The sequence below is a fragment of the Euprymna scolopes genome, chromosome 15 (genome assembly GCF_053919585.1).
Source record: "Euprymna scolopes isolate OS-2025 chromosome 15, ASM5391958v1, whole genome shotgun sequence".
NCBI lineage: Eukaryota > Metazoa > Mollusca > Cephalopoda > Sepiida > Sepiolidae > Euprymna > Euprymna scolopes.
The window spans coordinates 84,636,240-84,660,351 of NC_136496.1; the positions used below are offsets into that span (position 1 = coordinate 84,636,240).

The window sequence follows — 24,112 nt, forward strand, 5'->3', positions numbered from 1 at the left end:
TCAGCTATAATCGAAACCGAACCAAAATTATGAAGAATCCTTAGTAAAATTATTTATTAAAAAAATTAAATGACTTAAGTGTCATCAGCTATAATCGAAACCGAAACTAAAACTTATGAAGAATTCTTGGTAAAATTATTTATCACAAGAAATGGAAGTGCATAACGATTATACAACATGAAAGTAAGCGTGACACAGAAAATACCACACACACCTATCGTATTAATATATAGATGTCTCTCTTTCGAGAACCATTTAAACTAATTTTTGATGCAAGTCTTCGAGATAATATCCGTTTGTTTCTTTGGCTTTTAATGTTTTACGTTTTATTTTTCGCTTAATGTACCCCCACAAACAAAACCAGAGTGATTTTCACTTTCACGGTCAGCTCTTGTAAGAGCTTGGAATTATTGAACTTGCCGTGGGTGGGTAGGAGAGAAGTATAACATGCTCCCGTGTACATGACGTGTACATGACGTGTACATGACGTTGGACCGTTTTTCTGTTTCCAACTGCTCATACTTTTCCCGATGAACTCAATTATATTTCCAGCCATCCCTAACCTTTTCAACGTCCTTTCAACCTATTAATGCGGCACCACACCAGAAGCTTTCTTTTAATCTATCCAAGCTACATTCAAGTTTGTTTTTCTCTACTTTTTAAAAGTAAATTTATTCATCAATAGTTGGTCTTTTGTTCCCAAACCGCTTTTTCATCTTTCATTTTTGGTTGACTCGTAATGAACCATTTACTTCAAAATAGTTATAAGCTCTAGAACTGTTTATCTATGTCACGTCTTCCAAAATCCGTGTCAGTATCTTTTAAAGCATGTTCAAGCAAGCAATTAGTCTATAATTTGGAACATCTGGCCCTTTAGCAGGATCTTTCATTATTAAAATAGTTGTTCCCACTACAAGCCATTCTGCCATCTGGCAAAATCTTACACGGAAATCAGGAGAAACAGTAAGCCTCTCAGAATCCATGAATTCCATCAAGTTCAGGTCTTTTCCACTAAGGCATGAGCTTCATTTGTTTTCTCAAATCGTAAACAAAAATTCGGGTATCCTCTTGTTTATGCCCTTCCAGTATTCCATTCACTTTAGCGACCCATTCAGCATCAACCTTGTGGGTAGTCTCTCCTGGCCATGTACTTGACCAAAGCTTTGTAGCTTCTTAAGGGTTAGGGTTAGGGTGACGATCCAACGTTTACGTTTCACCTCCTTCTAGATTTCTTATAAACCTTGACTGGTTTGTTTTGAATTAATAACATAATATGTTATTATACTTCCGAACAAAACTTCTTTCTTAGAACTGCACGCCTGTGTAACTCTGTTCCGTCTGCCTGCTTCCCACCTTACTACAACTTGGATGTGTTCAAGTCCAACGTTAACAAATTCCTAATGAACCGCCCCCTTAAGTAAACACTTCATCAAATCTCCACACTAACGTATTGTACTTGCAATAACCCTTATCCCTGAGTGGCTTCCGGGCCTTGATAAGTGGTGACCACTGTTTAAAAGAAAAAAAAAGAATCTCGAAATATTTTGCCATGATCTGCTGTTTTATCTCTTCCATAGTGGTATTAAACTCCTTAAATTTCAGTTTTGATTAGTGGGGCAGATTGTGGATACAATCTTTCACTTGGTGCTTGTATCACTAAGTGAAAGATTCTTATGGAATATTGAGATAACCTGCTCCACTATATCGTCTATCTAGTTCTTTTTTCTTTGCTTGAATTTTTCTACTGTCCTTTGAATCATGCATGAATTCGACCTAGATATTTTCTTAATCTCTTCAGGTCACCTTTTATTCTCCTTCTGCAATATGGTTCTTTTTTTCTGTTTCGTGTTTCGTTCTTTCTCCATCTACCATCTCCCCAACCAATACAGCTCCTGCTTGCAAAATGTCTCTGATTCGAGCAAACTCGATACTGCAGTGACAGAAATGCTTCCCGTTAGAACTTCTGATTCGAAGGGACAGAGTCCTGCACGAAATCCGTAGCCCGCCCCAGATTTAAATCATTTGATTTTGTATTCATCATAAGAATAGATTGTATTTGTGAAGGTTCCTTCCCAGTTATTTTTATAAGGTCACCATCTCTATACGACTGTCAATCAAGGCTAAAGTGTGCATCACCACAACCAGCGAGAGTAAGAAGAAGGGCTGTTAACTGAAAAATGCCTGCAGGCAATGTAGGTAAGATTTGTCAGACTGCCAAACTTTCAATACTATATGAGGACCATTTGATAAAGAGCAATAAAACATTTTTAAAAAGAACAAGGAACACAGTTCGATTAATACTTAAACTGAACTTTATTCAATATAAAATATAAATATTACCTCTGTAAAATTTAGTAATTTTAAAGCAATATACAATTTAATACTGATAAAACTAAATTATGAATTAAGGAAACAAACAATTAAAAAACATTAAACACAAACGATGTATAATTTTAAAAGTGAAACAATAATTTAAATAAAAACAAACAATAAAAGTTACTACTGCAAAAATATTTTTTAATTTAATTTAGAGAAAAATCACGAGTTGAATGTTATTTTTTGCAACTTTACAGAGGAGGATTGATAATATAGATATTATCTATGTAAAATTAAGTAATTTTAAAACAATATACAATTTAATACTGATAAAACTGAATTATGAACAAACAATAAAAAAACATATTAAACACAACCGATAAATTATTTTAACAAACGATATTTGTTTTCATTCTAATATCCTTGACACCACTTTGGTTTGGAAGTAAATAAAAAACTAAGTTAAAACACAGTTGTCTTTGGTAACATGTATCTTCGGCACAGGATCACAGTGTAGTATCTGTTCTGATGCTACACTTCATTTGTTCTGTCCTCGGTCAGTGGAGGAGAAATCCATCATGATTGAGACAATTTTAATTTTATTTGTGTTCCTATCCAGAGTGCTCCTTTTGGGGAACTAGATTTTCCCACATTAAAAACCGATCTTGTGTCTAACTGTGCCCTCGTGGGGAGGCAAGTAAATAAATAAAAAAAAGATTTTTTTACAAATATTCTCATGCAAAAATTATTTGTTTATAATTCTAAAAAGAAACAATCAATTTTAATATATAACGTTCAGTCAGTGCTAATTTTCTTAATAGCCACGTGGTGAATAATTTTCAAACCTACTTTAGAAAAAAATATAGAACTTTAAAATATTTGGAAATACACAATGAAAGGTTTTATTTATTATTAAAAGGACATTTTGTACAATTATTCTCATGTAAAAATTATTTTTTTTATAATTTTAAAAACTAAAACAAAATTAAATAAAATTTTCAATTTTCCTGATAGATTTTTGGTCTTATAAGAAAATAAGCAGTTAAATATCAACAAAATATTTGCTGTTATAGCAATAACTAGTATTGTTTCTTTAATTTATACTAACAATGTTATCAAACATTATGAAAGTACTTGAATGTAGCTCTAATTAAATACACGTTTAATTATTAACAAATAATATTACTTACTTTAACATATTTGGTTGGAATAAAAAATTCTCTTCTAATGGCACGTATCACAATTGAGACTTGCTCCGTCTCTTTAGTAAAAGATAATATATGTACTTTGGAGTTTTCTGGATAGTTTCCCTGGCAATTTGGAACAACGCAAGAAAAAACAATGTTAGTCAGCAAACTGAAAACTAGATGAAACTGCTGCTGATAAGGAGTCGTTAGCCTAGACCATATACCAACAAGTGGATCTGATAATGACGTCACGCTATCATGTGCATCAGCCTTCTTTACTCTCGGTAGCCACGGCTTCACCTGCCCGTAGAACTTGGTTAGCTCTGACGGTCGTTAAGCCGGTATTTCCTTACCATGGGGCTTGTGTTTATGGTTGCAACTAATTAGTATTTTTAGATTGATTAGAAAGATTGTCAGCCAAGATCCAGAGCTCTTTCTACCCAAATACGACATAAACGCCAATATCCTCGACGATGCACACATGTAAACATATTTATACATAAATAAATGCAAAAAAATCCAACGCATATGATATACTTGTCGAGGAACAATTGTTTCTGTCCTTGGTATATAGTCAAACGGCATAACCGTTATTAATATTGTTGGTTCACAAGGAGCTTTCACACGGGTTCTCACAGATCTCTCTTTGAGACCAACCTGTAGCGTTCCCTGGAAGCTGAGTGACAAAAAGTCTCCTTAGATGTCCTGTACTCTCCACCTATTTCGATAACATTTGCAAATAAATTTGCATTATCCCAAGAGCGTCTTTCCATTGATTTCTCACTGGTAGCGGTCCTTGGTCTCCACTGTTATTTGAGTGGCAATAAGCCTCCTAAAGTTCCCAGTTAATTTCACACTTGTCCTGCACTGGTCTGGTCAGCGCTCTCTCATTGGTATTTCCATCCTGATTGACCCTTCTCGGCTATTTGGCTTCACTCTTTTTGGAGGGGCAATGATGGGGCAATCGGAGCGATGGTATAGCAGACTTTTAGATATGCAGCTTCAATGTTCTTGTTTCCATGTAACTCTTCATCTTTGGCCTTTGCAGCAAATGTGTATTAGTCTCCGCATTCAAGAGTTTTCCGTAATATTTTAGCTGTTTTCATTATTGTTATTCGCTGTCTTTCCAGCCATTACTCTGATTCATATTTCTCCCAGTTTTTTCAAAGTTTATTCAGGATTGTCCCTAGTGCTCCTACTATTATAGATATTATATTTCTTTTCTTTCATTATTTATATTCCTTTCAGCTCTCTGGCTAACTCTGTGAATTTGCTCCATTACTCCTTTTCTTTGATATTAAACCCGGTGGTCAACTGGAACAGCAAAGTCTACGATTTGACAGGACTTTTCTTTCTTGTTAATTATTACGATATCCGGTCTTTTTGCTTGAATGGCTTTGCGTGTTTGTATGTTCATGTCTCATAGGATTTTGTGATGGTTGTTTTCAAGTACTGTTGCCGGCTTGTGTTTGTACTATTTGCCTGTGCGTTTGAGGTGCAGTTGTTTGCATAATACCCAGTGTACTGTTCCTCCCAGCTGGCCGTGCGCGTTCTTGTATTCCTTTTGGGCCAGTTTTCTGCATTCGCTTACTATACGGTTTATCGTTTCGTCTCTTTGACCACAGAGTCTGCATTTGCTGTTTCCTTGTATTTCACAGATATTTGATTTGATGCGATGGGTTCTTATGGAGATATTGTGCTGCAGTAATTAAGAATTTAGTTTCTCGGTTTACGTGTTCTTTTTACACCCATGTCCAAGTGTCTACCTTATTCTCATCTTTATGAATCTTCCGTGAAGTTGTTTCTCTTTCCATTTTTCTTTTCTCGTCTTACCGTTTGTCTCTCTGTTTTCTGTTTTGTTGATTTTTTTTTCTGTGTCTCTCGCTGCCATAATTATCCTTTCAGGGTTTTGCATTATGTATTTTTCTAGTTCTTTTTTTGGGTGTAGTGCATTATGCATGGTTATGAGTTTCCTAGTCTTCTGATCGAGCTGTCTCAAATCTTCCTTAGTCCACCTTATAAACGGTCCAGAGTATCTTACTAATTATACTGCCCATGTATGTATATCTTTTATTAGGTTTCTCCTATATAATTTAGTTTCTATGGGTTTTTTTTGTTCTTCTGAGGTATTCCTTTCTAATGCTTTCTTTCATTTCTGTTGTTTTGATGGTGTCTTCTTGCAGAACTCCCAAGTATTTATACGCGTCGTGTTCTCCTAGTGCTCTCATCCCCGTTTGGTTAAGTATTTCCATACCTTTTGTGGTCTCCAGTTTTCATTTTCTCATAATTAGTAGTACGCCCTTTTCCATACCAAATTCCATTAAGAAATCATAGGTGAAGATCCTAGAAGTGTTTATTAGTCCTGTTTTAAGATCTTGATATTGTTTATTATTGGCTCACAAAGAGCTTTCACACTGGTCAACAAAGGTATCTCCTTGATAATAGCTTCTGGTGTATCTTGTAAGCTGAGTGACAAAAAGTCTCCCCAGATTATTATTATTATTATTATTATTATTATTATTATTATTATTATTATTATTATTGTTATTGTTATTATTATTGTTATTGTTATTGTTATTGTTATTGTTATTATTATTATTATTATTATTATTATTATTATTATTATTATTATTATTATTATTATTATTATTATTAGGAAATTAAATAATCATATTATAACTTAACAAAAGAGCACATATCCACATGTAATAGCTCAAGCTTCGTCATGTCTTGACGGTCATATAAAAATTAGAAAACTGTGAATTCTTATGTCTATGAATGCTTGTTAATATTCTCTATTTCTATAATAAATGCGAACATTGTAATTTTGTGTATAAATAAAATTAATTGATGAAATGATTAATATAACATTTTTGTTTCAAGTATTTCAAATGGCAAACTTGACGAAGTTTTTGAAGCGATGGTGAGCTGGCAAAGTGAACTTAACTGAAAAGGCGACAAAAGTCGCCTCTTCAAGTTTAGTAAGTTTTAATTATTTTTTACTAATTTCAGTGACACACTAGTGTTACCTGGCATGAGTCGATATGGGAATTAACACATATCAATCAAAATGTTCGTGAGGTATTTGTTTGTATAACAGCGTCTGCAAATGCGTATGCACATATACAATAAAGGGAAACGGATGCTGCGTACACGCTATAATTTATACGTTTGCAAAACGCGCTATTGATATATGCGTGCGACATTTTCTTAATATACGTGATCATATTTATGGATACGGAAGGAAGATAATTAAGAGAATATTGGATCGTTAGGATATCGTAAAGTGTACCTTGGCGGTTTACATCAAAGTCTGCTTTATATAGTTTTGCCAGAGATTCCGATTGAATATTCTATTGTTATATCGTTATTATTATTTGACGAAGGTACCACTTGTGCGTATGTTACGTTACACTAATATTAAAACATGGTCTAATTTGTAGCTGACCATTTTATACTGAACTATTTATTATATATATTTTATAGAAAACGGCAGGATATATTCACGTTTCATTTATGAAAACATTGTTGGACATAATATAATTGGTTTGCTAGATTATAATTTTTTCCATGTTTTTAGCTGTTTTCTCATGATCTGTTTTGTGTCAAAATAAAAATGTAAAACATGTTATTTTTTAATTCTCATGTGGTTCGCAAACCTTTTCGATTCTATGCTGAATAATCTTCAGGTGATAAACTAACTATTGAAGGTGAGTGAGAGGCATTAAATTAGCGTCACATGTTTAATGCATTATGTTAACTATTTCAAAATGTTCTCAGTGGTGTTTAATATATAAAATGTTTCAATTTGAAGCTGTTTTTTATATATTTTTTTAAACTTCGAATAGGCTACATTGATGATACTCTATTTTATCTGGTATTAATGATCAAACATACAAACTGCAAGATCCTTAAAATACTTGCCCTAACATTCACAGTTAATCTTAATATGTATGAGATCACATTCCTCAATGTTTTCTTTATTTAAATTTGAAATAACACCAACTTTATCTTCTTCTATAAACTGTCAAAGATCAAGACGAATTACCATTCTTTATCTGCAACATTTTTACGTTGACGATTTCCATTTTCTAGTTGTGTATCCGATACTTTTTCGTTTATATTATTTGCATATTTATTGAACAGCTCATATCACATAATAATTTCTACATATCTGAAATGCAACAGAATATACCAAATATATTTTCGTCTTTATCCAATTCACAGCAATTACTCAATCGCAAAAAGAAGGCGCATAAGAGGAAGAGGCAAACAAATATATGAATATATACTTTCATCCATGTATGAAAAAAGTTAAACATGACGTTATCACTGTTTCCTTTGCGAGGAAGTTTAAACTAAATTGAAAGAAAATCAGTCATATTTAAAAGCGATATCTTGGATAAATTCCAAGCCATGTTTTGTTGTTCAGCATTTTGCAATTCTAACTTGATAAAACTTCGTGGATATTCAAACCGTATAGGGTAGGAATTGAAGCAAAGAATGGGGTTAGAGCGAATACCGAAACACCATCAACGGATGGGCATTTAGATTAAAACTATTAATATAATGAATACTACTCATTATGTGGTCAAAACTGAAAAGAAATTTAAAAAAACACGCTAGAATCTACTAAAGACGCGAGCTCGCAATCTACGCAGTTGGTGATTAAAATGGTATTTCTATATTAATCGCGACAGAAAAAACGAATTTTATTTCTTGAACGTAACATTGAGAGACCGATCGAAATCATATTTCAAAAGTAACAGTGATATGTAAGAGGGAAGTAGGGGAAAATGATGCGTCTTAAAAGATAAAAGAACGATATATAAATATACAATTCGCGTTGGCGTTTAATAAAGAACAAGGCCGACAGTCATTAGTCGAGTGCTCTTGTGTAATGAATGAATGCGTGAATGTAAGATTGACATGAAATTCTTAAGGATAAAGTAAAATGACCGAAAAATGGGCCGAAATGACTTAAATGAATAAAAAGTAAATGACTTAGAATGACTTTAATGAACTTAAGGATGAATTGAATGACCTTAAGAATGAGTTGAATGCTTAAAAAATAACTGGACTCCTTCAAAAACAACTTGAATGACCTAGAGAATGACTTGGATGATTTGAGACTGACTAGTTATAAAGTGGGTGATCATTTAACATTAAATTAATACAGAAAAGTGATCCCGACTATATATCACAATAAGAACAGCGTGTAGTAAGGACATATACTACACTTTGATCTTGGCGAAAAGGCCAAGAAAATGGTATTTATTTGCTCCCCCCACCGAGCAAATTAGGCACAGGGCCGATTTTTAACGTGAGGAGTGAAGGGCAAATGGGGACCAACTCCCCGGGGAGTAGAGGAGCTGGATAGTGACAATTGGTATAAAAGGTTGCCCTTACATTGACCAGGGTCTTATATGTGAGGCTGCCCCCACATATGGTCTTTGGTTGCAGTATCTTCCGGAACATATACTACACTTTGATCTTGGCCAAAATACCAAGAAAAGTTGTATTTATTTGCACCTCCACCGAGCAAATTAAGCACAAGGCCGATTTTTAACGTGAGGAGTGAAGGAGAAATGGGGACAAGCTCCTTGGGGAGTAGGGGAGCTTATAGTGACAATTGGTATGAAGGGTCGCCCCTACATTGACGAACGTCTTATATGTGGGGCTGCACCCACATATTATCTTTGCTTGCAGTATCTTCCGGAACAGATACTACGCTTGATCTTGGCCAAAAGGCCAAGAAAAGGGGGTATTTATTTGCTCCCCCCACAGAGCGAATTAGGCACACGGCTGATTTTTATGTAAGGAGTGAAGGGGAAATGGGGACCAACTCTCCGGGGAGTAGGAGAGCGTGATAGTGACAATTGGTATGAAGGGTTGCCCATACATTGACCAAGTCTTATATGTGGGGCTCCCCCAACATATGGTCTTTGCTTACAGTATCTACCGGAACAGATACTACCCTTTTATATTGGCCAAAAGGCCAAGAAAATCTGTATTTATTGGCTCCCACACCGAGCAAATTAGGCACAAGGTCGATTTTAAATGTGGGGAGTGAAGGGGAAATGGGAACCAGCTCCCCGGGGAGTAGGGGAGCTGGATAGTGACGATTGGTATGAAGGGTCGCGCCCACATATAGTCTTTGCTTGCAGTATCTGCCGATACAGATACTACACTTTGAGGTATTTATTTGCTCCCCCACTGAGCAAATTAGGCACAAGGTCGATTTTTAAAGTGAGGAGTGAACGGGAAATGGGGACCAGGTCCCCGGGGAGTAGGGGGAGCTGGATAGTGACAATTGGTATGAAGGGTTACCCCTACATTGACCAAGGTCTTATCTGTGGGGTCGCCCCCACATAGGGTCTTTGCTTGCAGTATCTGCCGGAACAGATGGTATTTATTTGCTCCCCCACCGAGCAAATTAGGCACAAGGCCGATTTTTAATGTGAGGAGTCAAGGGAGGGGGAAGGGAAAAAGGGGACCATCTCCCGAGAGGTGGGAAATGGGAGCTGGTTAAAGGTCAAGAATGTGGGGTTGCCCCCACATCTGATCTTTGCTAGTCATAGCTAGTCCTAGCTAGTCATAGCTTGCAGTATCTGCCGGAACAGATAGTATTTATTTGCTCCCCCACCGAGCAAATTAGGCACAAGGCCGATTTTTAATGTGAGGAGTGAATGGGGAAATGGGGACCAACTCCCCGGGGAGTAGGGGAGCTGGATAGTGACAATTGGTATGAAGGGTTGCCCCTACATTGACCAAGGTCTTATATGTGGGGTCGCCCCCACATATGGTCCCCGCTTGCAGTATCTGCCGGAACAGATGCTACATTGGATCTTGGCCAAGAGGCCAAGAAAAGCTTAAAAACTAAGAACAGCATTTTTTAACAACAGACCTTTTATCTTAACCAAAAAGGCTAAACAAAAAAGTGTTACGGACAGACCGACCGACAGGCCGACCGACTGACCGATGGACCGACAGACTGGCTTATAGAGTCGCTTGTACGCGACTGAAAACGTATATTCTTATTGACGACGTTTTTCTTCACTCCACCTGGACTTAGTCCCCCAAGACAATAATATCTAAAACGAAGAAAATAAAAACAACAACTAAAACCAACAATGATACTAAAGGCAACACTCTTCTTTGATAAGGGTGTAAACACCAGAAGTCTATGACAAAGAAAAATGGTTGCATCATTTAATAACATTTTCCTTGGTATTTTCTGGTTTTCAAATAATTCTAATTTACCTAAAAAATGTCTTCTAAGATGCGACAATAAGTCTTCAATTTACAATTCGCGCCAACCAGTGTAATGTGCATATTGATTCAGATAGACTGCAGATGTTTATACTCATTCTACGTGGATTTAATCCACAAAGACTACACTATCTAAAACGAACAAAAATAAAGCAACAGTCTTCTTTGATAAGAGTGTTCAAACACCGAAAGTCTAAGACAAAACAAATGATTCCATCATTTCATAAATTTTTCCTTGTTTTGGAATAATTTATATATATATATATATATATATATATATATATATATATATATATATATATATATATATATATATATATATATATTTTAACTACACCGATGAAGACTGAAGGATCGGTCGAAAATTATGTACTTATGAAAAAAGTTTTTTAATTTTTTTTTCATAATATTATTTTGTATTCCTGCACGTCACCAATTGAAAACGAATAAAGAAAAGTTATAAGCTTTTATACTTTCGTATTCTTTTTTATTCATATATATATATATATATATATATATATATATATATATATATATATATATATATATATATATATGTAAATGAATATATATGTATATATATATATGCATATATATATATATATATATATGTACATAAATGGGCTCCACAGCCCCCTAATGTAAACAGAATTTTTGTGAAATATTTAACTGCTGAAGCACCTGTTAACAACTATACAAGTTGTATAATGAAAAAAAGTATGTTTGTGTAAACTTACTGACAGCGTCCTAAATTATGAGATGAAAAGATGAACGAATCTTAGTAAAAAATTAAAACAGTGCCGGTTTTCGGAGATGCTAAAAACGAATATCAAGAAATAACTACATGGACAGAAGTTGGGTGCTCATTTCACGTTAAATTTATATAGGAATGTGATCCCCCACTTTAAAAAAATCTTCATATAATGAAAACTACTAATCTGCCCAAAATTTAAATGTGATATTCGTTTTCATCACCACCGAAAACGTTTAAAAATGTTTTTTGAGGAGTTGGAAAGAAACTTGACATTGAACGATTTTTTTGTTCGAGAAAATGTTCAAAGGTAAGTCAAATAAACACATTTTTTTGTAAAGTTTTTTTTACAATAAAAATTTAAAAAAAAATCATCGTTGATTTTTGGGGTGTTATTTTTATCTTTCATTTTTATTTTTTTCTCAAGGAAATACCTGAAAACTAGAAAAATTGAAACAAACTGGGTGGGATAGATTGTTTTTTTTTTTCTTTTTTTTCATATTAAAACAGATATTGTTCTTGTTTCCTCAGACCGTTTTTTTATTAATGGTGTGAGTGCATAAATCGTATTCCGCATTCGCGCTGTGGGTCTTTATGTGTTGCTCACTCAAACGCCCACAATGACAATTCTGGGCCTAGACTTAGCAAAAAAAAGGTTCGGATGATATAAAGGTTCGGCATGTGGTAGCCTGACACCTCCAGGCATAGCCATAGCTTACCTTTCCTTGTCCACATGATGCACAAGTTTTCGTCCATGCCAGTAATTTTTTTTCTTGACAAAAGTCGAGGACTCCAGTTGGTGTTTCCAACTGCTCACTTAAGGCTGTAAAATTCATATATTTTTGTTGTTCTTTCTGACGTTAAAGGACGAAATGTTGTGCTTTTTCTTTTTACTATTTTTTTCTTCCTCTTCCAAATTGGCGTCTGCTGCTTTGAATTCTCAACTCGCGCGAACGCGCGTCGCGTTGAAAACCATCGCGTTACATTGTCATTGGTTCAGCTTCATGTTTCTGCAGACGGCTTTATTTTCTCGGCGACGCTCGGCTTACTCCGCTGTTGACATCATGTTCCGGGAAAGCCGGGCGTGCGCTGAGTTACGTCTGGATCACTCTCTGCACGAGTACAAACCTTTTATATTTGTTATTGTTGAGTTATCCGGGTTTTTGTTTTCACTGTATTTAGTAGTTTTACGCCGATCTAATCCATCGTTCTGTTTGTAATTGTTTATTTTTGATAAAAAAAATACAGCTATTGAACTATAATTGGTTTGTTTGCTATACTTATAGTTAAATGAGCACTGAACAGATAACATAATACTTAAAGATAATTCAAATTTTGATATGTCTTTTAATTTAAACGCGAAAAAAAATTGGGACGCTAAAAACGTACAAAGTAAAACAATACGTTGCAAAATGCTCTCGTGATTTTCAACCGGTTAATGTAGATTTATATGTAAGAAAATTGCGTTAAAATAACTTTAATGAACGATGTAAAAAATGCAGAAATTATTAACAATTTTTTTATTTGAATAATTGAAACGCGAAAAAAAAAACAATTGCGACGCTGAAAACGTACACAGTAAAACAATACGTTGTCAACGGGTTAAAGTTCATTTATTTGTAAGAGAATTGTGACAGTATAGTTGTAATACAGAATAGAATCATGGTTATTTGTTTACGCTGTTATGGGTTCATGTTTATGTACGCATACGCTATCGGAAGTCGTAAACCGGATGTTGGGTTACTATACCCGTTGCAAGGTCATTTGAGTTTTATAATTATATAGATTTAATAAAAATATATATTTTTTACCATATATGATATCACATACATCGCTATGTATAATTATTACTATAAATCGGTTTGTTTTAGTTTACCGACCCCTCGGCATTAACCTTTGAATTTTCGACGATAGGTTTTAAGAGACGCTGAGAACGAATATTGAATTTATTTCTTGCGCAAACGAGTAGTTATTCATATTTGAAGACATTTAGTATCCAACGTAATGACTACAGTTTGGAACGTAAGATGGCCGCCCGTGCATTTACTAAAAAAAACACTAAAAAGAGCCAAACGAGCCAAAAAAAAATGACCCCAGGGCTCCTTTCACTTTCTCATGATTGGACAAATAATTATTTTTATGATAAAAAAGACATTTATTTTCGTTTTTTGACACAAACAGATTTTTTTCTTCTGGCACCAAATCTGATAATTAAACCCGTCGCAAATTTACCGTGTGCATGGTATGAACTCCACGACCCTGGGACTTTTAGAAGAAATGTTAGTTTCAATAAAGTAGGGGATCACATTTCTGTGATAATTAAACCAACCCAACATGATGACCCACAAGTTGACCCCACCACTCAAAAAACATTTTGTTTATATTGGGGGCAGGGGGACGCCGGTAGTTGGGGATGTTAGAGCCTCGTTTTAATTTTACTATCGAGAAATGTTTCCTGTGAAGCTGTGTTGCAATGAGCATACATAAAAGACAAGGTAAAACGTTTAAAACCATTGGCGTAGATCGTGACATCAGACTGCTTCAGTCACGGTATGTTCTACGTTTCCATCAGCCGGACAGGAAGTTCAGAAAAACTCTACACTCTGGCTCCAAATCAAAGAAGCAGAAATGTAGTTTACCACGAGGCTCTTCAATAAAAAGTTCTACAAAAGGATATGATGAAAAACTGATATGATCTGAGTGTGGTATGTTTTCAGTATTCAATGTGTTAGATAAGATTTAAGCATCGAGTTGAAATTTACTTCCCTCTTACAACACCCACTTACTGGAAAGGTGCCCACAAATCGGGTACCTAAGCGTGCAGAAAGTCCCGTGCGATGCGTGGGTATCTTTGCTTGTATATATATATATATATATATATATATATATATATATATATATATATATATATATATATATATATGTATATATATATGTATAAAGTTCTCACATAATAGTATAATATTGTAATCATTCTTATTTGTGTAGAATGAATTCTCATTTTGAGATAACCTGTATATTTTTTATGTACTGGGGTTGATAACATTTTTTCATGCAGGGGTGTTTAATTTATAATCTATATAGAAAAATTAGAGGAGAATGATTAATAACTACTAAAGCCAAAATATAGTATTTTGATGATTTAAAATATTAGATGCCCTGAATCAATAAAAACGTCATCCCCTTTAAAACATGGTTAATTGAGAATCGATATCGAAAAGATAAATGAAAAGAAATTTGAATTATTATACAACGACTTGGTATCGTAAATAAACTGAAATCTGTTTAGTTATGTATGAATTAGTGTGTATTACCGCCATATAGGATGCCATTCTCGAATAATTTTTAATAATGTAGAGTTTGAAACTGGTGTCGAAATAATTGTAACGTTCCAAAAAATAATTCATACTTTTGTCTTGTTTTTTGTGGAAACTTAATATAGATGCTCGATTATAGAAACTGATAATCATGAAACTTAATATTCGAGTCACTTTACTTTATCTTAAATTTTTATTTGTATGTATGAGGAATATTGATCCACCACGCTTATGTAATGGTACAAGACTAATAATAGAGGAGTTGTATAATAATTTGATTGTTGCTAAAATTATTGCATCACAGTTTGAAGGAGAAATCGTTTTAATTCCAAGATTGAAAATGGTCTTATCTGAAGGTGACAATATTCCGTTTGCCAGAGTCCAGTTTCCTATGCAATTAGCATTTGCTATGACTATTCATAAGTCTCAAGGACAGACCTTACATAAAGTTTTAGTTTATCTAGACAAACCTGTCTTTCAACATGGTCAACTATATGTTGCACTCAGTAGAGTTAAGCGAAAGGAAAACATAAAAGTTTTTTTAAAACACTCAAATTGTACAAAAAATGTTGTAAATAGAAAAGTATTGTCTTAGTTTTAGTGACCTTATTATTAGCATATGAATACAATATTTATTTTCTGTACAATAAGTGCTTAAGCACCCGTGCTTTTCAGCGATACATATTCAATAAAATAAATTGATTAATATAATTAATCTGGATATAAGAGAGTTAGAACCTGATAAGAAGTCTCAATTAAGCAAAAGGATAACAAAAGTTTTCTTTAAAAAAAGTTAATTGTACAAAAAATGTAAATAGAAAAGAATTGTCTTAATTTTATTGACCTTATTATTAACATACAAATTAAATATTTTACACAATGGGTACTGAATGTTTGCTTAAATTAAATGAAAAAAGTTACATTTTATTTTCATTTTCTATTTAAAAAGCCATTATTAACATGTGGAGAGTGTTTTTTTTTTATTATTCTGTACTTTCAACTAACAATTTCATTTAAAAGATGATATATCAAAATTTGAATTTAACTATAATAAGGATTATGATACCTGTTCAGTGCATATTAACCTATAAGTATGACCAACCACTTATAATTCAGTAACTGTAATTTAAAAAAAAAATAACAATTATAATAAACAGAACGACTCATAGAAATCTATCTATATTCTTTTTTCATTTTAATATACTTTCATAGAAATGCTTCTGTTATGTAAAAAAAAAACTATTTTCTTTATGCCACAAGTGTCACGCTCATACATGAATTCCATAGCTAATATAACGTACTGACCCAACGGGTCACGGGTGGTCTAGTAATAATAATAATATATATGGTTTTATTTTAAATATTATTATCCCCTGACACATGTTTCGTCGTCTACGATTCAACCACTCTGATGAGTCATAGACAACGAAACATGTGTCAGTGGATTATTATATAAACAAACAATATATATATATATATATATATATATATATATATATATATATATATATATATATATAATGCTCCTCATTTGGGAGTACCGACTTGGTAAAAAGAAAAGCTATTCTCGACTCGCATTTAGGTGAAAATGCACTTTCGTATAAATAATTGAATACATTCCAAACGTATCGCAAAAACAAATACAAATAAATAACATCTGTCTCTCACTCTCTCTCTCTCTCTCTCTCTATATATATATATATATATATATATATATATATATATATATAAAGAGAGAGAGAGAGAGAGAGAAAGTAAATTAGATATGGAAAGAAAGTAATGTATAAACCGAAGCAGAAAAAAAAAGACGGAAAGAGCGCATGAGGCGAGAACGAAAAGTATGATTGAAAAAGTCAAACAGAGAAACAAGAGAATAATAAGGATATGAAAATACACTGGCATGTAAAACGAGAGAAAAGGAGAGCGAGAAGGGCTAGGGCGAAAAAGAAAAGGTGGGTAATTTTTAGCAACTCTTTGTCTGACTCTCGCTCCCATCACAATGCATCTATGAAGACTTCTGTTAAGAGATCACGTTCTTAAACACGAATCGTGACTGGCCGACACACTCTGCTATCAACCGGCACTGTGATATACGGCGAATTCATCCGGCACGCAGCTGGGTGCCTAGGTCATGGCGTCAGAATCGCCGCAGGCGAAACCAAGGCAGCGTCAAAAACTCCTACTGACACGCTAAAGAAATGGCACAAAATAAGAATGTGTGTGTTACCAGAATTTAAAGATTAAAAATAGAAAAAAAAAAAAAATGAAAGAGATAGAAGGTCATAAAGCAAACACATATTATTAAATAAACGTGAAAGTCGTTAATAATAATAATATTACTACTACTACTACTACTACTACTAATAATAATAATAATAATAATAATAATGTAAAAAAAAATATTTATAAAAAGCAAGAACAAAATAAATAGAAAAGGAAGTGGTTCGCAAACAATAGGATTCTTCGTATGGTATCAGCTTCAAAGGGAATATAAAAATGCCGCTGCAGTGTCCATTTCTCGTATCGGCAATGGAGGGGAGAAAATCTAAAATCAAGAAAGATAAGTTAGATGCGGCACAATAAAAAACGGAAACTGGACTAATCATGAATTGAATTTTTCATCGAATATTTGAATGGGGATTAATTTCATCGGTAAAGAAAAATGGTCCCCAAATCAGCATCCAAGTAGAAATGGCAAATAACAAATTTCAAATAACAAATAACAAGTAGCAAATACGATTCATTAAAATTCTATATTTTTTTTATCGCATGAAAATCTGAAATAGAAGTATGTTTGAACTTTATCTAAACCCGCCAAAACAATGCCAAAATAAGTTGAGTTAGTGCTAGGTTTTCCAACCTAGATCACGTTTCCCACCGGTATTCCATTCACACTCACACACGTACACACACACGCGCGCGCACATACATATATGTGTGTGTGGATGTGTTTGTGTGTGTGTCCGAAGGCATCTGTAAATAAACAAACAGACCGAGTACTGTCAAATTAGCGGTCAATTTTTTTGTTGTTTTTACATAGGAATCACCAGTTATCAAGGCTCAGAGGGCACTCGAAGAGAACGGTTAATGGGTATACATTAGTCAGTGCGATTATAGCGTAATAAACACAAGTAGTGGGAATTTTGTAAACTGTATTACTTAGGAGGACGGTTCATTAGGTGTATCAGGATTTGGGGGAAATTTTTGACACCCATAACACGAAACTGCGAATAAAATATTAAAAAAACTCGTAATTTCTCTTTTAAAAGTGGGTTGTTTATTTTTTTTATGGAATATACCTTCAAAATAAACTATTAAAGTTGTTTAAAAAATAATAGAAATATTATTTGTTTAAAAAACAGTGCCGGCGCGCATTCATGCAGCCATTTTTTTACGTAATGAAATCAATTGAATTTTACGAGTTAATTTTTTTCAATTTTTAAACTTTAAAAATTTATCAACATTTTTCGATTGGTTAAATGTTTACTACATTTTCAAGGTCAATGTGAAATTTTATGCTCTTTCCAATAAACCGAATATAATATTTTAGACAAACGTTTTGTAAATTCACCCCACCCCCATTTTGATATGTCTATAAAGATTTTAATAATTAATTTAGGTTCCAAAGTTTGATATATCACAAATTGAAGATAAAAGATCAATAAATAATATACTGTAAATTAAAACAAAAAAGGAACTGTTTTTTGGAAATTTACCTATAAACCCTTTTTTTTAAATCACATTGATTTTGTTTTAATTGGAAGCCTATGTTCTGCTTTTATTGTCCAGTATGTAATGGACGATGACGACAATTTTTTTCTATTTCATTCAATGTTTTTTTTTAGATATTTAAAAACAATTTCAGTCGACAAAAAAGAATGAAAATATATAAATCAAAAATTCATGTATTTCTTTGAGAAAAGAAAAAAAATCATCGAGTGTCTTTTTTTAAGGCAAAATCTTATCAGTACAATTTGACTTTTAAACTATGGGAACATATATTTCTTCACGGACAATGCTAATGCGAACGTGTGGCTTTTACTTCCTTCTCTCCATCCGATGGTCAAAACAATAAAATAAACTACTTTCGGTTTTCGATGAAAACGTAAAATTCTTGCGTCATAGCGCCTTTTTAAAATAGGCGTTTAAAAAATTATTTTATTTAAAAAATATATGGATTTTAAAATATAAATATGGATAAATTCTTAACAATGAAGAATGGAACTACACATTGATTAGTAATTTTTATAGGTAAGTGATTGTTTGGAATTTATTTCGATTTTTTTATAATCGACGTAAGTTAAATTTCGTATATTTTCTTCAAATCTTTTTAAAAGAAAACTGATTTAAAAAAACAAATATTGCATAATTAGCTATTAAACCTATAATTTTTTTTAATTTGGTCTTTGCTCTTTAATTGAAAAAAAATAGGGTTTGAATTACATTTTTCTAGTAGTTATAAGCTTGGAAAGATAGGAGGTCGAATTATTCAATATTTTTTCACGCATTCGTAAGGTCGGTTTCTGATACACCTAACACTTCATCAAGAACTTGTTTACGTTGGACTTGAATACAATCAGATTGTAGTCAGCTGGAAAGCAGGCAATCGGAAGAGAGTTCAACAGGCGTGAAGTTCTAAGAAAGAAGCTTTGTTTATGGAGTCTACATTTAGGTGTAGGCACAGATAAAGAGTGTGGGAAATTATTGATAGTGGCTTCGGCTAGACGAGTGTTTTTCATGAAAGTTTGGCGAGGGGGGACATATGTTTAATATAATATACATTTGAAGCGCTGGTCCCAAGGACAGGATGGGTATAGCTATCGACTAGCAAATATGAGCTTGTAGGTTCGATCCATGGTTTGTGTATGTGTGCTAGTCTAACCGAACTTAAGAGGTGAAATACAGCGATGACTATAAGTAAGCCTCGTTCTGGGGTAGAGAATTGCAGTAAAAATAATTTGACTCGGACCCACATGTTGTAAATGAAAGTCTCCTAATGTAACAAAAGAAATAAATCCGACTTTGTTTCTCTCTAAGTTGAAATAAAGGTATTTATTCATGGCACTTTCCCAACAACGCATTGTATCAACTTTTTAAAATCTATTATCCTGCCATGTCTTTCACAAACTCTGTCGTGTCGAAGACGTGCATCTCCTTCTCCCGCGTCGATTTCTCTGCTTGTGCTGTCATCACGGGGGTTTCAAAATCTCTAACGCCGACCCGTTTCCGCCTTGCTGTCCTGCCACACTTTTGTTTCAATATCTCTATTTCGTTCCGTTGCTATGTTCCCAGTTCGCTCAACGACACATCGCCGTCCGACCATTTTTTTGTTCAAAGTTCGAATTGCCTCCTGTCTTAAAAGTGCAACTGGTCACCTCGTGGTTCCTCTTTTTCATCGCTTTTCGTTCTCTTCTCTTCCTTCGCTGTGACACCACCCCGTGCACCAACTTGCTAATTTGCTTATGTGACATCCAGCTGTTGCTGCTGCACATTTAGCGTAATGCGAAGCTCTTTGTAAATAACAAAAAACAAATCGAGCACTATCAATATATGGCTGTAGGTTTGATGCCTGGCTCAAGATTGGTGTTAGTCTAGCCGAACTGAAAAGTTATAATACAGTCAAACACTATGTCTATGGATTAATACGAATATATATATATATATATATATATATATATATATATATATATATATATATATATATATATATATAAGAACGATGGAAATAGTATTCCAACGAAATAGAAAAATAAAAAGGAACAAACCAGGTTATGTGCGCATCAACGTTCGTCTCTATTTCCTTCCACACACACATGCACACACACACACACACACACACACACACACACACACACACATATATATATATATATATATATATATATATATATATATATATATTGCAGGGAACGTCGGCGTGGTTCGGAACCATAAAAAGCAAAACTGAAGAAATTAAATAGTGTCTGTAATATCTTTATGTTAAAACTTATATCTATCTTCCCCTTCCTTTAGACGTTTCTTAATAATTTTCTTCCTCCCCCCTTCCTTATTTCTAGGCCGCCCCCAACCCTCCCTGTTTAACATGCGCAGTCCATTCCTTTCTCTCTCTCTCTCTCTCTCTCTCTTTCTAATGTCTTAAAGAAATAATGTTATCAATATATAATTATCTCTTTTAGATGTAATGTTGTAATGTCATAGTTATTACTCTTTGAGTAAACGAAAGTAAAATAAGATTCTTGATGTTAAGTAATTTCATTTCTCCAACTTTTCTGATGTCATACTGGAAATAGTCCAAAGGTATTTAAATATACTTTTGTAATTTATATGTGTTGCGCCCAGAAAACTAAGTAATACAAAACATTCTGTTACTCTCACTCACTTTCCAACTAAGATACAATAATGCTAATAATGGCGACTTTCTTGCCTCTGAATTACGCACAGTTGTATAAGAGGTTCAGTAACTCTCTTTTAAAATATCAAATATGCAACCGTAATTATTATAAGGATGTTTTCGCAGCATTCTCAAACGTAAGGTTAATATAAACATATAAACGAAAATAATGTCGATAATGATTATTGATCCCATGCAACACTGAATTGAGCAAATAATGCCCAATAATTCCACATTGTTTTTACCATTAGTCCGTTTAACGGTATGTAATGTTAATGATGTCAAAGGTCAGAAAAGAATTACTATATATCCCTTGCCATTTGTAATACTGACCTCCTGCAATTATTGATCCCGGAGAACGCCGAGAGGAAAAAAAGGTTTTCATGTATTCCTAATCAACTGTCTTTACATGTATCAAATAAACTATAATATTAGTAGCGAAGTAGCGAAGCCTTATCAACATTAGAAATATAAAAGCATGACGATGAATGATTTTGATAATATAAATTAAATTGCTCCCGGACATCAACCAGTATAGGAAAAGTTTTGTGGAGTTCGCCCTTACTTTATAAATATATTTCTTAATGCAAGTGACATTTCTCGACGATGTGAAAACAATTGTTAACATCAAAATATAAGGAGAAATAAAGTTCATAATGATTATTGATCCCGGACAACGTCGAGTATGATCTAATAGTCCCAGTAAATGCCTACTTATTTGTCTCTTCCATCTTGTTTAACAATAATTTGAAATAAGCGACGTTTATGTAAAATATAGTCCAAGAGAGTAAGTATGAACCACTTACCACAAAAAATTATGTAATCGTACGACATTTGATTCTGGACAACGCCAAGTAAAATAGATTACCACGGTCAATTCATAATTTTCGGTGCTTCACACATATTTCATAATAACTCGAAGAACAAATAGTGTTGATTTAGATAAGAGTTTGAATAGATGTTTAATATATACCACTGGGCAGGGAGAACTTTTGCGTAAGGCCTTAGTATATTCCGAACATTTGATAATGTTTGACATGAAGGTCTTCTCATGAAAATTAATTCATACTGCATTATTGGACGAATATCCAATATAATCCGACAATTCTTAAGCAAGAAATAAATCCAGGTTATCCTTGATAGCCCTACATTCAAACAGCATGCTATAAATGTTACTGTAACTCAGGAGTTGGTCATTGAATACTTATCCACCGTAATATTCATAAATGATCTCTCTGATAAAATTGTGTCCGTGATGGATATATTTGCTGATGGTACTACACTCTATAACAGAATTAGAGCGAACCGAATGTACGCATAACCAAGACAGTGGCTCAAAATTTAGATAACGACTTCCAGTCAGTTGTAGAATGAGAACGAAAACAAACGATGACTTTTATTGTAAATAAGATTAAGTTTATTTCCTTCAACATCAAAAAAAACCTTTCCAGTCATTGATTGCCACGGATAATTATACTCTGGCAGATTTTTTATCATGGGAACTCATAATATGAATTTGAACAAATACACTGAAGGCATGGCCAAGAAATTGGTCTCATTCTCCCGCGGCAGACAAATACTCATAGTGACAGTACATTATATATCAACAAACCGGGCATTCGCCATGCATGAAATCTTTTTGCTACATATTGACCGTTGCATCAATCACAAATCGTACTGTATTGGACAGTGTCCAAAAAGGTCCCGCACCGTGAATCAAAATCTAACCTCCGTCCGTCGCCGGAACATTTCATCTACTTCTACGTTTTTGCTAGTGCTACTAGATCAGGCTGTCTGAAGATGTGTGCTTCCTGAGACGAGATGCATCTAACATTGATGCTTTTTGTTTTTCTACTTCCTTTTTGCAAAACTTAATTATGTTCTGCAAACCCAAAAAACAAATATAACACACCTCCCCCTTTTTCTTTTTCCCTTTCTCTTTCTATCTCCCCCACTCCTCGGCTGGTTTCCTAACTTAAAATGTACCACATATTAATAATGTAACCCTTTCCCCTCTCCCATTGCAAAACTCATTCATGTTCAAATCCACTATAAAACAACCAAACTAAACACTACAAACTAGCGATTGAAGATACAAAGAGCTTGATGAATAAAACCCTTCTACAAAATAACCGAATGCAACATGAATACTATTTCCAAAATAACTTGACCTGAAATAACCTGAAAAGGGTTGATATGCCGTAAAAAAACAACCAAACCAACCATCTACGTTTTTACGAGCAAGTTAATTGAATATGTTCCGACAAACTCGTAACATTTAGCATAAACAGACCCAACACAATCGACAAGCAGCAAATTCCCACGCATTTACACTAGTGGTTCCTAGATGCTGGAAAGATTTTTCACAAAGTTTCTTTCTCCAACTGTTAAACTTTGGAATTTCTTACTGGTAGACTGTTTGCCTGATTGAATTAACATGTAGACATTTAATGTAATGTCTAAAGACATGTAGCTGTTCCCTACAAAAAGTGTTGCTATAAGCGTGTTTTCTTATTCATAGTGTTAATTAGGTTTCAATTAAAATTCTCCTTATTTGTTGTGAATATGAGTTTTTTTTTAAATTTCCAAAATTAACATTAAAATCTTACAATTATTTATCCAAGACAAGTAAAGCCAATATTCGCGGTCAGTTCCTTAATTCCCGCTTAACTGCCTTTCGCTTTGCAATAATATAACGGTAAATTATTCTGATAACAAACAATAGTTTGAAATGAGTTAGTATATACCATTTAAAATTACGGTAATCTAACTTTTATTTTCAAACATTTAGCTAATGTAATATTGTAATAAAATATGTACAAATAATGAATTACAAATAAACAATTAAAAACGAATAAAAAACAATCGAAAATAATGG

General features: G+C 33.6%; 1 long non-coding RNA gene and 1 pseudogene across 1 annotated transcript in view; both read right to left on the minus strand.

Annotated features, from left to right (window-relative positions):
- Positions 1-24,112, minus strand: part of LOC145294241 (uncharacterized) — an 80,472-nt gene that overhangs the window by 31,643 nt on the left and 24,717 nt on the right. The window lies entirely within an intron of this gene.
- Positions 9,143-9,266, minus strand: LOC145294394 (U2 spliceosomal RNA; annotated as a pseudogene).